The sequence below is a fragment of the Engystomops pustulosus genome, chromosome 8 (assembly GCF_040894005.1).
Source record: "Engystomops pustulosus chromosome 8, aEngPut4.maternal, whole genome shotgun sequence".
NCBI classification, from domain to species: Eukaryota; Metazoa; Chordata; class Amphibia; order Anura; family Leptodactylidae; genus Engystomops; species Engystomops pustulosus.
In genome coordinates, this window is record NC_092418.1 from 51,084,459 (window position 1) to 51,098,524 (window position 14,066).

Genomic DNA, 14,066 nt, shown 5'->3' on the forward strand with positions numbered 1-14,066 from the left:
GGTTATTCCATATGAAATTTAACATCTGTTTTTGCAGGGTATCAAATATTTTTTTAGGAATTGGGATCACCAGAGTGCGGAGGTAATATAGAATTTTTGGGAGTATTAACATTTTGTATAGCAACATACTTCCTAACCATGATATCTCTTGTTTGGCTAGAGAGTCGAGTTCGCTTTGTAGCTCCCCTATCAAAGGATTGAAGTTTGTTATTGTTTGTTTTTAATCGGACTACAAAGTTTTTAATTCCTAAATATGGGATATGTTCCTTAACCCACTGAAATGGGAATTCCCTTTTCAAGTCCGACTCTAAATGAGGTGGAACGTGGATTCCCAGGATCTGGGATTTCCCTTCATTTACTTTATAGTAAGAGACTTTACTAAAAGCTTGTAGGGTATTCTGTGTGGCTCTAAGTGAATAATTGACTGATGTGAGAGAGATCACATCATCAGCAAAAAGTCCCACTTTGTGCTGCCTTAAACCTGCCGGCACTCCCTTAATGTTGGTATCGCATCTAATCCACTCCGCCAGGGGTTCCATTACTAATACAAATAACAATGGAGAAAGTGGACATCCCTGGCGGGTTCCATTAGTAATATTGAATGGGTCTGACATTACAGGCAGTCCCCGGGTTACATACAAGATAGGGTCTGTAGGTTTGTTCTTAAGTTGAGTTTGTATGTAAGTCGGAACTGTATATTTTATCATTGTAATCCCAGCCAGAACTTTTTTGGTCTCTGTGACAATTGGGTTTTAAAAAATGTTGGGTTGTCATAAAAATCAATATTAACACTAAAGCTTCATTACAGACACATTTGACAACTGTTACAGCTGTTTATTGTAGCCTAGGACTAAAGTAGAGTAAATTACCAATATCCAGAGGTCCGTTTGTAACTAGGGGTCGTATGTAAGTCGAGTGTTTTTAAGTAGGGGACCACCTGTACTGAGTTGGACATGACTTTTGCGGACGGAGTAGAGTATAGGGCTTGAATGGCTCTCAAAATTGGGACCTCAAATCCTGCCTTAGAGAGAACTGAGAATGCGTATAACTAATGGATCCTATCGAACGCCTTCTCCGCATCCAATGTGAGGAGCAGAGAAGGCGTCTGAGAGTCCTCCATGATCTTCATTATGTCTATAATTCTTCTAGTTCCATCGGGTGCCTGCCTGCCCTTGGTAAACCCTACCTGATCATTGTGGATCAAGTGTGGCAGAACTAGTAATATCCTGTTCGCTATAATTTTTGCATATAATTTGGTGTCGCTATTTAATAGCGAAATGGGTCTAAAGTTTTGTGGAACTGTTGGGGGTTTCCCCGGTTTGGGTAGTGTGATGATAGTGGCCTCTAGCATTTCTTTAGGCAGAGAGCCTTCGACCATCGCTTTATTGAAAACGGACAAAAGATATGGAATAAGATGCTCACCAAAATTTATAAAATACTCATTTGAAAAACCATCAGGCCCTGGGGCCTTATGTTTTTTAAGTTGTTTTATAGCTGAAGCTATCTCTTCAGCCGATATAGGTCTACTGAGGGATTCTTTTTGTGGTGTAGTTAATTTAGGTAGATGTATTTTTTCTAGGAATTTGTCAATTGCTTCTTGGGTCGGTTGAGGTGTTTGGTGATCCTCCTTTAAGTTATATAAAGATGAATAGTAATCTCTAAACAAGTTAGCAATTTTCATAGGATGAATTCCTCTCTGCTGTTTGTCTTGGGAGGTAAACAAGAAGGGAATTGCCGATTTTATTCTTCTCGGTTTAACCTTATTAGCCATCAGCTTACTTGGCTTATTATATGCCGTATAATATGAGGCCCTAAGTGTCATTAATTCTTTTTCATAGTCGGACAGAAGAGTAGCTCTTAATGCTTGTCTGATTTCTGTAAGCTTATTATTATTTGTAGGGCTTGGGTCTATTTTTAGAGCATCTTCTACTTTTTGTAAGTTTGGTTAGTAAATCTTTTACTTTTTTATTCTTCTTTTTTTGGAATTGGAATCACATTTGCATGAGAGCTCCTCTCACCGCTACTTTGTGGGATAACCACAGGTTGTACAAATCCACATTCAATTCTACATTATGTTGGAAGTATTCCAGTATAGTCTGATTTTTTCTCTATATGTAGGTAAAGAGTAAATAAATGGAGTATTTCTCCAGTACCACTGAGAGGGGAGGTTACTAGAAAATGTCAAAATTACAAATATAGGAGAATGGTCAGACCATGTGGTGGCACCTATGTCTGATTGTGTCGTATGCGTCAATGCTCTACTGTCTGCTAAACATAGATCAATTCTCGAGAACGATCTATGCCTATGTGAATAGAATCAGAATTCTCTGGCATTTGCATTTAGACATCTATATGTGTCAAAAAGAGCCTCCTTATGTAGCCATTTAGTGAGCGAAATGGGGGGTACTCTGCCTCTTGTAGTTGTGTCCCAATTTGGATCGGGGATGATATTAAAGTCACCAAATAGTAGCAGGTTGCCTTTTTGGATTTTTCTAAATTTTTTTATTGTTTTGTTTAAGAATCTTATTTGGGATTTATTTGGCGATTTCATCACACAAGGTCTCTAAAACCTTTACCTCTAAGTCTTCTCTAAAAGCTATTAAGACCCCTGCTTTTTTAACCTCGGCATTTGCCATGAAAATCTGAGGGAATCTTTTATATTTGAAGGATGGACACTTGCATTTCATAAAATGTGTCTCCTGGAGACATATGACATCTGCCTTCTCAGCCTTAGCATCTTTCCACACAGATGCCCTTTTAAAGGGGGAATTTAACCCTTTGACATTCATACTCATTACTTTAACTGTCATCTTTCTGTTTTTTAACCCCTTCCCGACTAGTACGGCGCGCGCCGTGTCCGGCTGCATGGAGAGGTCTTGCGGGCCGAGCCCTCTCCATAGTCGGTAAGTCTTTGCTGCAGATTGCAGCAAAGGCTTACCGGTAACACCCGCGATCGGTGCTAGCAATGCTGCCGGAGGCTTCAGAAACGGGGAGCGGTGATCCGTTGCCATGACAGCTTCGGGTCTCACGAAGGCCCGAAGCTGTCTCGTTTTAACCCATTCATTACAATGTGCTATCAGCACATTGTAATGAATGAGGAGTAAAATCCCCATATATTGCCATATTGCAGTATGGCAGTATATGGTAGGATCGATCAGACAATCTAGGGTTAAAGTACCCTAGGGAGTCTGAAAAATAGTAAAAGTAAAAAAAAGTTTAAAAAAACCTAAAAATTCAAATCACCCCCCTTTCCCTAGAACTGATATTAATATTAATAAACAGTAAAAATCAAACACATCAGGTATAGCCGCGTCCGAAAATGTCCGATCTATCAAAATATAATAACGGTTTTTCACTGCGTTTAACCCCGTAATGGAAAATAGCATCCAAAGTCAAAAATGAAAATTTTTTTGCCATTTTGGAAAATATTAAATAATTAATAAAAAGTGATCAAAAGGTCACACAGTCCTAAAAATGATAGCAATGAAAATGCCATCAAAAGACGCAAAAAATGACACCACCCACAGCTCCGTACACCAAAGTATGAAAAAGTTATTGCCGCCAGAATATGGCAAAATCAAAAAAAAAATTTTTGTACAGGAGGTTTTAATTTTTTTAAATGTATGAAAACATTATAAAACCTATACAAATTTGGTATCCACATAATCGTAGCAACCCAAAGAATAAAGTAGACATGTCATTTGGGGCACACAGTGAAAGCTGTAAAATCCAAGCCCACAAGAAAACGTCGCAAATGTGTTTTTTCACCATTTTCACTGCATTTGGAATTTTTTTCCCGCTTCCCAGTACGCACCATGGAATATTAAATACCGTCACTACGAAGTGCAATTTGTTATGCAGAAAATAAGACATAACAGAGCTCTTTATGTGGAAAAATAAAAAAGTTATAGATTTTTGAATGTGGGGAGTGAAAAATGGAAGTGAAAAAACTAAAAAAGGCCAAGTCGTTAAGGGGTTAAACAGCTCCTCCATCCTCAAGTTAATTTTTATAATTACACATATATACACATTAGCCTGAATAACTTTAAAACAGTTATAACCTGTCAAAGAAAAACACAAATTAACTTTTTTGGTGGAAGCCGGGAAATGTGGCCCCTGCTGCTTCCACCACTTCACATATTTACAAGTTCTGAAAATTTGTAGAGTCAACATCAGAATAAACCTTGCAGGAGATGTTCTAGCCTGCATTATTTGGGGGTAACAAAGTTCACCTGGATCGCCTCTTGGCCTATAGATGTAGCTCAGAATGTTGGTCCTGGTCACCTTAAGCTTGTTGCCATTCTTTCTCGACTGGAGATGTGCGTTTTGGACTCGTAGCCTGTAGGGATTGTTCTACTTTTAAACGCCATGAGGCCATTAGTTGTGAACCCTCTTCTGGGCTTTTTAGCACATGTGTGACTCCCTCTCTGCGGATAAGGAGTTTAGTGGGGAAACCCCATTTGTACAAGATCTTATTGTTACGTAGTGTGATAGTTATAGGGATGAATTTCTTTCTTGATTGGAGAGTTGCTTGGGACAGATTGGTAAGTATCTTCAAATTTGCATATGGCTCTTGAAGGTGTGCGATTTTCCTCGTTTGTAACATTAGTGCCTCTTTTACATGAAAATAGTGAATGCGTGTGATAACGTCTCTTGGAAGGTTATCCGGTACCCCTTTTGGGTTGGGGAGCCTGTGTACTCTATCAAGAAGGCACTGTGCCGCTGGGACGTTAGGAAGAATGGTTTGGATGAAGGATGTGACATACTCTCTCAGATCTGGAGGACTAAATGATTTAGGGATCCCTCTTATCTTAACATTATTTTGGCGTCCTCTATCCTCCATGTCTGCTAATTTATTCCTTATAGCTTGAACTTCCTCTTCCAGTGTATAGTGAGCTTCAATTAGTTCATTATGTGGTCACCTCTCCCATCTTATTCTCTAGATGATCTACTCTATCACCAAGATCTTCAATATTGGCTTGGGTGCTTGCCAACTTAGAAGAAAAGTCCCTCTGTAATGAGTTTCTGAATGCCAGCATCATTTGTTTTCTAAACTATTTCAGAAGCTGTCTGTTCTGAAGAGGGAAACTCCATTAGTGGGTCTGGATCATCTTCTGTCTTCCTTTCAGCTTCTGGCTCACTCATTTCTGATAGTTGAGACATACATGGCCTCTGTTTGTCTGGACTACTGCGTGGTGACTCACCTTGCCATGCGGTTTCAGCTGCCATCTTGTGGGACCTTCCCGCTGTGTCCCTCTGCTTCTGATCCTTCCTCTGTGGGATCGAGTCCTCTCTGGCTTGTGGATCAGCATCGGGTGAGTGCAGTGCCCTCTCGGAAAGGCTTGGTGAGGTTTCTCCGGGTTCTCTCCCTGGGGATGACATTGTCGCGCCGCGCTGCTCTGCGGCACCATTTTGCAGGGCATCTTGTCTGATCGCTCGGGCCGAGAAGAAGTCCGTTAGACGCTTTGGACCTCCCGTAGCTGACCTCTTTCTGGTCATCATGGCAGGGGATAGTGCTGGAGCCGGTTTTTGCTCTATTTCGGTGTTCCGGTACCGTTGCTTTATTCGTTGCTTTAGGCCGTAAGGTAGGCAATTTTAAGCCCTTTTGCAATTGGATTAGTTACCCGAATCTTGCTCTTTCCTCTTGTATTCTGCAGTCTTCCCCCTGTTGTCAGTGACTTTTTATATGGCTGTTGTTAGGCACATCAGTCTTCATTGAGGAGCTGACTAAGGAGGGAGACGCACATTCCTCTCCTCTCCCTGTTCACAGCTGATTACCACATAGTTCAGTGCTCCAGGACTCAGTCCTGTGCTGCCAGGAGCCCTAACTAATGTAATAACTAAACAACTACACTTATCTCTCCCTCAGCTTTCCCTACACTTGTATATGAACAAATAATCCACACAGACCTAAGATGCAGAGTGATCACAATTCCACCTCCCCCATTCACCTTACACTCCTCAGCAGGAGAGACTCTCCAAATCTTCAAGCTGTCCCCTCATGTGCTGTGCTAAAGTTTTACATAAATAGATATGAGATAAATAGGACATACATAGATAGATAGGATATACATAGATAGATATGACTAGATAATAGATGATAGATATTGTATACTTGGAGAGATGGATAAATAGATAGATATGAATAGATAATAGATAGATAGATATGGGATAGATATTGGATAGATATGGTTTCATTGGTCAGCAGTACTTGCTTGTGATGAGGTCACAGGAGCACTTCCTGCCCCTCCAATTTTTTTAAATGCTGGAAACCATGGTTGCTATGGGCCAAAAAAGGTACTAAATGAGGTACTAAATGACCAAGAGGCAAAATACTTTGAGGAATGATTCCGAGGAACACCTGGAGCAGAATTAGATATTTTAGCTTTTTTTTTTTTTTTGCTCCAAATGACAATTACACAAGGCATCATGGGATCTGTGGGAAAGCTAGTTGGCCTCAGCCTGAGGGCATAGACTGACAGACGTTAGTTTCTTCCCACTTCACCTCTGGTGCGAAAAATATTTGTCAAACACTTTCAGAACAGAAAATGTCACAACGTTGGAAAGAAAAGGACAAGCAGCACAAAGTATGCATCGTTCTGTTTGTTTTCAAAGGGGGAATCGCATATATCAGGGAGAAATGACCATAAGGGTCTTTTTGATTCACAAGGTTTTAACCATCCTCGTCCACGTTGCAAAGGCGAGTTCCAAATTAAATGAGTCTGTTTCCAGCGCTGGAGTCTTGAGTAACTTAAAAGAAAAGACAAACCTGTCCTTGCAGAAAGTTAGCTCACAAAAAGACTGATCCGTTTATTGTGGGACTGACATTTATAGAAAACCATAAGGCACTTTACATATGGCGTGTAAGTAGAAAAGCAGCAACTCTAATTGGGTGTCCTCACCCAGGAAATGTAACACTATTTGGTAATTTCACACAAAGGAGTCTAATACTATTGGCTATATGCAAATACTGAAACTTCCCAGGTGTTCACCTGGATACCTTCCTCTAGGTGTTGCTAGCAAGCTCTAAGCCTTTGTGTGCTTTGCTCAGGGATGAACCCCACCCTACTTCAGTTATCACTACACAAAGTTATATGAAATGAATACTGAATCTTTAAAATGTCTTACAGTATGTAAAATGGCGTCTGAGTCCAGTGTAATATCTTTAACAACATATAATCACATATTTTTGGAAAAAAAGGAAGCTGTTCGTGGCTTACAGGGCCAGCACAAGTCTTTCTGGTGCCTTAGGCAGGCAAGAAATGTGCCCCCCTGCGTATACTTAAGATGTAAACTCAATTGTGGGAAAAAAAAAAACATGGCAGAATCTGGGATCATTCTATTTTGAGTTGAAAATTAAAAAGACACCATTCAGCATTAAAAATTCTAATTCTAATAAAGGCGCTGGTATTTTTTCCATTTAAGTTTGTTTTGCTTTGCCCCCAGAACAAAGCAGAGGTGGCGCCATAAGCAATCCTTACCTCTGCCCTTCATCTGTGACCCTGTAAAGAAACAGGAGCCGTGCTCGGGGAGCTTCCAGCTGGCCACTCCCACCCGGCCGGCTTCTTATTTTTTGGAACTCTTGGACAACCCCTTTGACCCCTTTGTGACCGATGGTCATTGGTGCCTGAATGCCCAGGTCAATTTTTGACATTCTGTGATGCGCTTCTTTAAGTCACGATATATCTGTAAAAGCTTTACATATCATAACAATTTTAACTGTGTTTTTTCATGTGTTTTTTTCTTCATAAAATTTGCCAATAATTGATATATGAAAAAATAACCTTTTTTTTGTCATTCTTGTGCTTAAAGTTTTTATTTTAAATAAGTAGTAACTGTTATCAACATGTTATAAATATTACAGCATTATTCAATCACCCTTTTCCAGGTTCAGCTACAGATGCAGAGGGTGCATGTACTTTGGCAAAGTGAAAGTCTTTCCTGCAACTTCTACGTTCTGGCTGCAGCTTTACCCTTGCACCTAGAAAAGCAATTTTGCTGTCATATTAATATAAGGATTGTGTATGGATGCTTCCGGAGATATCTACCCTCAAAGTTTGGAAATAGAAAGCTGTACATAAAAATCAAAATCTTGTAGAACATCTTTAAAGAGCAACCCTCATTTAAAAAAAACTTTTGATATGTTGTAGGTCATACAAAGCCCTTTTGTAATTGAATGAGTTACCCGGATCCTGCTCCTTTCGCTACTATTCAGCCACCTTCCCCCTGTCATCAGTGATTGCTCTAGGCACTGAGATGGCCATTGCTAGGCACTTCCCGTCCACACTGGGCTGAATATGGAGTGAGAATGTACAAGTGAGACACACCCCCTCCCTTCTCTCTGCTCTCAGAAGATTTCCTCAGTCTTGTGCTGCCAGGAGCCCTAACTAATGTAGTAACAATCTCTCCCAGAACAACCTAGGCCATTGGTGGCGAACCTATGGCACGGGTGCCAGAGGCGGCTATCAGAGCTCTCTATGTGGGCACCCAGTCCTTCACCGCAGAATGAAGTTCACCAGACAGGATTAAAAAAATCTTCCTGCACAATCTTACTACAATCCTAGACAAATCTGCCCTCCTCCTTTCAACTGCTTTGGTGTCCTTAGGAGGCTGAATTATTGAAAGTTGTCAAAGAACAAGGAAAAATAATTTACTGCTTAAAATTCTGTGCCGGCACTTTGCAATAAATGAGTGGGTTTTGATTAGAGTTTGGGCACTCAGGCTCTAAAAGGTTAGCCATCACTGACCTAGGCTTTCCTTACACTTGTATATAAACAAATATTTCACCTCATGGCAGTAGGAAAGGGCCAACAGGAGAGAGAAAGAGCAGTGAAAGTCTTCACTCTCCCATGTGATGTGTTGCAGTTTTACATAGATAGATAGTTAGACATGAGATAGATCGATGATAGAGAAGATAGAAGATGTGATAGACGGGCGTGAGGGGTGCGATGTTTTGTTATTACACTGTTCTCTAGTTGGACCACAAAAAAGAAAGCAAACCCAAAAATGCAGAAAGCATGAACTAACGCTATTAGATCAATTAAAAAAAACAATTAAAAAGACAACATACACAGAATAAGTCCACCAATGGTCTAATAACTAAATATACATGATAAAAAGATCACAGTAAGCCTGTATAGAGGTATAGAATGTATAGTCCTCATAACAAGTCAAGATAATCGCTTACAAAGAAGTATTGCACTTTAGGAATAACAGAGGACAAGGGGCACATACACAGGTATATGCAGACCAAGCCTAAACACCACCTGAAACATGTTTCACCTTGCTTCATCAGGGGTATGTGTGTATGTAGACCTGTGTAAGTGTCCCTTTTCCTCTGTTATTCTTCTGGGTAATTCGCAATATGGTATATACTCGAGTACCTAATTCTAACACAAAAAACTGGGAAATCCTATAACTTGCCAGCTCATGCCCCCCGTATATGTATAGCAGGTATATATCCAGCAGCCCCTGCTCCTCATATATAACCTGCAGCCCCTGCCCCCCCAGTATATAGCCTGCAGCCTCTGCCCCCCAGTATATAGGCAGCAGCCCCTGCCCCTGGTATATAGCCTGCAGCTCCTGCTCCGCGGTACATAGCCTGCAGCCCCTGCCCCCCAGTATATAGCCTGCAGCCCCTTGTCCCAATTATACAGCCTGCAACCCCCTATACCCAGCCGTTTAAGAAAAATAAAATGCGTACTCTCCTTTCGACTATTCTATCCATTGATGCTCTGGCTTTTGCTCAGTAATTGTATACAAGAAGAAAGCGTGTCAAGACAACCAAACTATAAACAAAATATCAAACTTTATTTACACATATGCAATTTTGACAAACACTGACTTTGGCTCAGTGTCACTGCACGGTCAGTCGCAGGCACCATGACGATGTTGGCACACACTAGAATGGCGGCGAGCGGCTGACATCATGACGCGTGTGATGGACAGCGCAGGGACAGGGAGCCGAAGCCAGAGCATCAATGGAAAGAAGAGGACCTGCCAGACAGGTGTCGAAAGGTGAGTACCCCTTTTTTCTTTTTAATAGACTCGAGTATAAGCTGACTTATATATACGGTACTTGTTTTTAAGAAAATACCTTGACTTTTTCTGAGGACTATACCTTCAATAAGGGTTACTGTGATCTATTTATCATGTGAACTTTTTTGTGTGTGTTGTCTTTTTAAATGGATTCTCTTTAACCCCTTATCATCGACGCTAGTTTTTAGCTCAATGACCAGACTCGATATTTCAAATCTGACATGTGTCTCACGATAATTGGTTATAACTTCGGAACGCTTTAACATATCCAGGTGATTTTGAGACTGTTTTCTCGTGACACATTGTTTTTCATGTTAGTTATAAAATTTTAGTGATAAGTTTTGTGTTTCGTTCTGAAAAAAAGTGAAAATTTGGCAAAAGTTTGTAAAAATTCTCTGCTCTATGTTGAGATGATATTTTATGCGTCCTCTCATTTTTCTAGGTTGCTATGAAGCGCAGAACTTTAGGTGCCATTTTTCGCATTTTCATGAAAATCGCCAAAACTCACATTTTGAGGGACAACTCCGCTTTCAAGTGACTTTGAAAGGCCTAAATAATAGTAAAACCCCATAAATGACCCCACTATAAAAACTTCATCCCTCAATGTATGTAAAACAACTTATATTAAGTCTATTAACCCTTTAAGTGTTTCACATGGGTTAAAACAATATGGACCTGCGATTTAGAAACTTTAGATTTTTTTTGGAAAATACATTCAGTTACGCCAAAACTGCCAGTTTCATAATAAATTAATTGATGAAACTCACTGCAACGTTTGATGCCCAATTCCTCCCGAGTGTACTTACCCCATATGTGGTGGTAAACTGCTGTATGGGCGCACGACCAAGTATAGAATGAAAGGAGGCGCCATTCACAGCAGATTCGTATTGTCACATTGTACGACCTATACATTTTTATTTTTTTGGCAATGCGAACATATGAAGGCTTATTATTTACGGGATGAGATACAATGTATAGATAATTCATTTTGGGAGGCTAAAGCTTATTCATGGGATTTTATAAACTATTTCAAGGGAGCCACAAACAAAATCATCAATTTTTATTTTGAATTTTTAGCATCTCCCCCCCCCCCCCCCCCTGCTCACTGTAACGTAAAAATTATATTTTATCTTTATTCTCTGGTTCACTAAGATTGCGGTGATACCTCATTTATATAGTTTTTCTTATCTTTGCTCAATTTTCCTGAGCAAAACCAATATTGGAGAATATCGCATTGTTTTTACTATTGACAACTTTTAAGGGCCATAACTTCTGTATTTTTCTGTTGTCAGATCTGGTTGAGGGCTTATTTTTTGCGAAAAGAGTCGTTTTTTTCAGTCGTGTCATATTGGGGAACATGACTTTTTTTATCACTTTTTAGAACATTTTTAGTGATGTTTTTAGTGATGGTGTTTGATGAAAAATTGTATATTATGGGAAGTTTTTCGAGTTGTTTTTTTTTACGTTGTTCACCGAGCGGGTTCAATATTTGCATTATTTATTTGCATTTAATGTGTAACTGGGGAGATTATGGGACTGTTATTTTATTTATTTAATTATATTTTAAAATTACAAAATCTTTTTTTTTTTTTTTTTTTTTTTTTTTACTTTTTTACATTTTCTACTTCTTGACTTGAACAAGTGATCATCTGATCACTTGTTCAAGCCTTTATACTGCAATGCACTTGTATTGCAGTGTATAGTGTAAGTAACTGAGCATGCCGACAGAAGCAGGCATCCTCGAGTCACTCGTCGGAACCTGGGGCTGCGACAGGATGGATCAGATCCCCCTGTAAGCACACCGATCCCGGGTGTTAGTGCCGGGTCTGGGCTGTGTTATCACAGCCCGACACCGGCACTATACTGACCCGATGTCCCGAAATCTTCTTCTGACGTGCCACCGTAGAAAGGCGTCAAGTCACAAGAAGTACCCTTAATAACCGCCATAAAAAGCCAATAAGGCAGTCATTAAGGGGTTAATTGATCTAATAAAGTGTTATTTATGCTTTGTATATTTTGGTTCTTGTTAACTTTTTTGTGGTGGTGTTTGATTTTGACTATAATCTATTTAACCCCTTAAGGATGCAGCGTTTTTTTCGCTCTCCACCTTCAAAAATCCAGTGTTTTTAAATTTTTCAGTGCACAAAGCTGTGTGAGGGCTTACTGTATATAGAAATAGAGAATGTGCCATGAAAATAAATAATAATCCTTTATTTAAACCAAACAACACGTATTTCATCCAACACTACTGGAGACTTCCTCAGGGGTAGAAGTTTCCCTGAGGACACGAAACGCCCTCCACCCCTTCTACTATTATTGAAACACCCTGAAGCTATACAGAATGATGCATTGACCTACATACCTACTGCCATGTACTGACTCGTAATGTAGATACTTCTTTGCTGTTATCTTTTTTTGTCATCTCAATTATTCATTTGTGATCTTATTCTGCTCAGGTATCGATTACCTGTTGTAGATTCTATGTAGTGTTTTGTTTTTTACTCAATGCTCATTTTGTTCATTTTCTATTGGGGGTGATTCAGATACCTTATATCTTAGTGAAGGAGGTGTGTTGTTGGTCACCTTATACGGTTGAACCAACCAGTGATATACTACATGTACTCACTACATTTTTAATTGGTTTTAGACTGTCTACCATCCCTGTGTTGGATGAAATACGTGTTGTTTGGTTTAAATAAAGGATTATTGTTTATTGTCTCATGGCACATTCTCTATTTCTTTGAAATTTACAGATTATACCTTATGTGTCGACATACTCTTTATTTTGGTTGTGCAGGGTCCATACTTTGATTTTCATGGCTTACTGTATATACTTGAGTATAACAAAATTGTGCTGAAAAAAATTAACTCGGCTTATAGTACTGTAGAGACTATTAAAAAAAATTAACACTGTACTAACCTTTCCGAAGCCCCCCCTCAGGTCCTCTTCTTGCTTCTGATGCTCTGGTGCCTCTTTGGGTCTTTCTGCTCCTCTTCACCTCCTCTTCGGCTCCCCTCGTGATGCCAGCGACTTCCAGGGGCTGGAAGGGTATATACTACAGGGGGGCAGGGGCTGGCAGGCTATATACACTATAGGGGGGGGGCAGGGCTTGGCAGGCTATATATTGGGGGAGAGGCAGGCTATATACTAGGGGGGAAGGAGCTGGCAAGCTATATACTGGGGGATATGGGCTGGTCGGCTTTATACTGACTGGAGGCTGTTACCGATGAATTTCTCACCCTAGGATTAAACTCGAGTCAGTAGGTTTTCCCAGTTTTTTGTGTTAAAATTAGGTACCTCGGCTTATACTTGAGCATAAACAGTATTTTCAGCGTAACTCATTTTACTCTTAGTGACATTATTTATTATTCCATGTCGTGTACTGGTAAGCTGCAGAAAAATTCCAAATGTGGTAAACTGGCAAAAAAACACATTTGCAGCACTGTCTTGTTGGCTCAGTATGACTTTTTAATAAATTTTTATAAAAATTTTTATGTCATGTAAAATGATGGAAAAGTAGAATTTCGGACATTTGGGTGCTGTTTTCCGATATAGGGTTCACCGTCACCAATACCGTTTCTATATTTTGATAGATCTGGTATTTTTAGATACAGCGATTGTGATTTTTACTGTTTATTACTTTTTTATCAGTTCTAGGTAAAAGGCTGTGATATCATTTTTTGTTTGTTTGTTTTTTACTTTTTACTTTTTAAACTTTTTTTAAACTATTTTTTGTAGTCCTCTAGGGACTTTTTCCCTAGATGGTCTGATCGCTCCTACCATATACTGCAATACTGCTGTATTGCAGTATATTGCTTTTTTACACAGTATTGCAGCCTCGGGTCTGACAAAGTCCCAAGGCTTTCATGGCAACCGATCGCTGCTCCCCGATGATGTGCCAAGGAGCAATGATCGTAACAATGATGGCATCACCCACACAATGTAATTTTTAAATGCCGCCACGCTATGGTCCCATTGGTCAGCATTGTGTGCTAATGATGATGTCACAGGAGGCAGGTTCAGGCCC

At 39.8% G+C, this 14,066-nt stretch overlaps 1 protein-coding gene across 4 annotated transcripts in view; it reads left to right on the forward strand.

Moving 5' to 3' along the window:
• Window positions 1–14,066, forward strand: part of TNRC18 (trinucleotide repeat containing 18) — a 282,299-nt gene that overhangs the window by 146,870 nt on the left and 121,363 nt on the right. The window lies entirely within an intron of this gene.